This window comes from Ovis aries, chromosome X (assembly GCF_016772045.2).
Source record: "Ovis aries strain OAR_USU_Benz2616 breed Rambouillet chromosome X, ARS-UI_Ramb_v3.0, whole genome shotgun sequence".
In the NCBI taxonomy this organism is placed as follows: domain Eukaryota; kingdom Metazoa; phylum Chordata; class Mammalia; order Artiodactyla; family Bovidae; genus Ovis; species Ovis aries.
This window is the reverse complement of record NC_056080.1, coordinates 101,859,381-101,862,022: the sequence shown is the minus strand read 5'-3', so window position 1 is coordinate 101,862,022 and position 2,642 is coordinate 101,859,381. Positions and strand designations below refer to the sequence as shown.

Sequence of the window (2,642 nt, the reverse complement as noted above, 5' to 3'; positions counted from 1 at the left end):
GTTGGTTTAAGCACCATCATTCCAGAGACTGGATGCACCCACTTCTATTTGAATGTGGTTTCCTCAGGTTGATTTCTTTTTTAAAAAAATTTTATTTATTTATTTTAATTGGGGGCTAATTACTTTACAATATTGTGGTGGTTTTTGCCATACACTGACATGAATCAACCACAGGTACTAGAACTCTGTCCAGAACCCCTCTCCCACCTCCCTCCCCATCTCATCCCTCTGGGTTGTCCCAGTCCACTGGCTTCGATGCCCTGTTTCATGCATCAAACTTGGACTGTGCATTGAACTTGGACTGTGCATTAAACCTGGACTGTGAAATGCATCTACTTCACATATGGTAATATATATGTTTCAATGCTATTCTCTCAAATCATCCCACCCTCACCTTCTCCTGCAGAGTCCAAAAGTCTATTCTTTACATCGGTGCCTCTTCTGCTGTCTTGCATATAGGGTCATCGTTACCATCTTTCTAAATTCCATATATATGCGTTAATATACTATATTGGTGTTTTTCTTTCTGACTTACTTCATTCTGTATAATTGGCTCCAGTTTCATCCACCTCGTTACAACTGATTCAAATGTATTCTTTTTAATGGCTGCGTAATACTCCATTGTGTACATGTACCACAGCTTTCTTATCCATTCATCTGCCGATGGACATTTAGGTTGCTTCCATGTCCTGGTTATTGTAAACAGTGCTGTGATGAACATTGGGGTACACCCAGAAGTGGGACTGCTGGGTCATATGGCAGTTCTATTTCCAGTTTTTTAAGGAATCTCCACACTGTTCTCCATAGTGGTTTTACTAGTTTGCATTCCCACCAACAGTGTAAGAGGGTTCCCTTTTCACCACACTCTCTGTAGAATTTATTATTTGTAGACTTTTTGATAGCAGTCATTCTGACCAGCGTGAGATGGTACCTCATTGTGGTTTTGATTTGCATTTCTCTGATAAGGAGTGATGTTGAGCATCTTTTGATGTGTTTGTTAGCCATCTGTATGTCTTCTTTGGAGAAATGTCTGTTTAGTTCCTTGGCCCATTTTTTGATTGGGTCATTTATTTTTCTGGTATTGAGCTGCATGAGATGCTTGTATAGTTTGGAGATTAATTCTTTGCCAGTTGTTTTGTTTGCTGTTATGTTCTCCCATTCTGAAGGCTGTCTTTCACCTGCTTATAGTTTCCTTTGCTGTGCAGAAGCTTTTAATTTTAATTAGGTCCCATTTGTTTATATTTGCTTTTATTTCCAATATTCTAGGAGGTAGGTCATAGAGGGTCCTGCTGTGATTTATGTCGGAGAGTGTTTTGCCTATGTTCTCCTCTAGGAGTTTTATAGTTTTTGGTCTTACATTTAATCTTTAATCCATTTTGAGTTTATTTTTGTGTATGGTTTTAGAAAGTGTCCTAGTTTCATTCTTCTACAGGTGGTTGACCAGTTTTCCCAGCACCACTTGTTAAAGAGATTGTCTTTTCTCCATTGTATATTTTTGCCTCTTTTGTCAAAGATAAGGCATCCATAGGTGTGTGGATTCATCTCTGGGCTTTCTGTTTTGTTCCATTGATCTATATTTCTGCCAGTACCATACTGTCTTGAAGACTGTAGCTTTGTAGTATAGTCTGAAGTCAGACAGGTTGATTTCTCCAGTTCCATTCTTCTTTCTCAAGATTGCTTTGAATGTTCAAGGTTTTTTGTGTTTCCATACAAATTGTGAAATTATTTGTTCTAGTTCTGTAAAAAATACCATTGGTAGCTTGATAGGGATTGCATTGAATCTATAAATTGTTTTGGGTGGTATATTCATTTTCACTATATTGCTTCTTGGCCTTTTGGCTAAGATCAAGTGTAGTATCTGTCTTCAGGCTGACTTCTGTTTGACCCAGCAGGAAAAAACTTCTTCTCTGAGCCCCTGTATCTGGCGGGAATCCTCTGAAGGATAGCTTGAGGCAAGGATGTGGTGTCTTCTAATGGACTGGTAGGGTATGGGAGGGAAGGCAGGAAGTCACAGGGTTGGGATCTCAGGGCAGGTCCACCAAGTAGGGTGGCTCAATTACCTCCCATGGGGCACTCCAGAGAGCTGGCCTTTCCCTGGCAGAGAGGTGGGCAGGGGGTGGTGAGGGACATAAAATCCATGCATTTTTGGATCTCTGGGTGTGCATTCACAGAGGTGGATGGAAGGGGAACATAAAATGGGTAGGGCAAGGCTACTGTCTGCTGAAGCTCTCTCTGCAGGTGCCACAGAAAATGTTTTATCCATCTCTGTACTTGGTGTGGTGCATAGTAGGAATTCAACATCCGTTTGTTGGATGGAAGAAATTGCTATTCTATTTTCCACAGACAACACAGCAAGTGGAATCTGATTCTGTTCCTGTAAAGGGGTGGTGTTAAATCTTCCTCCTTACTGCTTTTAGAGACTATCAGACACACTGCTTCCCACCATTGATTTCTATTCAGCTGAGATTTGTGCAAAGCCAATGAAGGAGGAGCTACGTTTATTATTTGTTTGCAACACATTCCAGTGAATGCTTTAGTATTCAAAATCCACTGTACTTTTGCCTCATTTATTTTTTTTTTCCTGCCTCATTTATTTCTAAAAGAGAAGTCAGGAGATATTCTTTGCCCTTTAAGTAATGGAC

The 2,642-nt window shown here is 40.2% G+C and overlaps 1 pseudogene; it reads left to right on the top strand.

The window, feature by feature from the left end:
* The first annotated feature begins 1,819 nt into the window (after window positions 1-1,819).
* LOC114111849 (U2 spliceosomal RNA) lies at window positions 1,820-1,917 on the top strand (annotated as a pseudogene).
* Window positions 1,918-2,642: the final 725 nt, after the last annotated feature.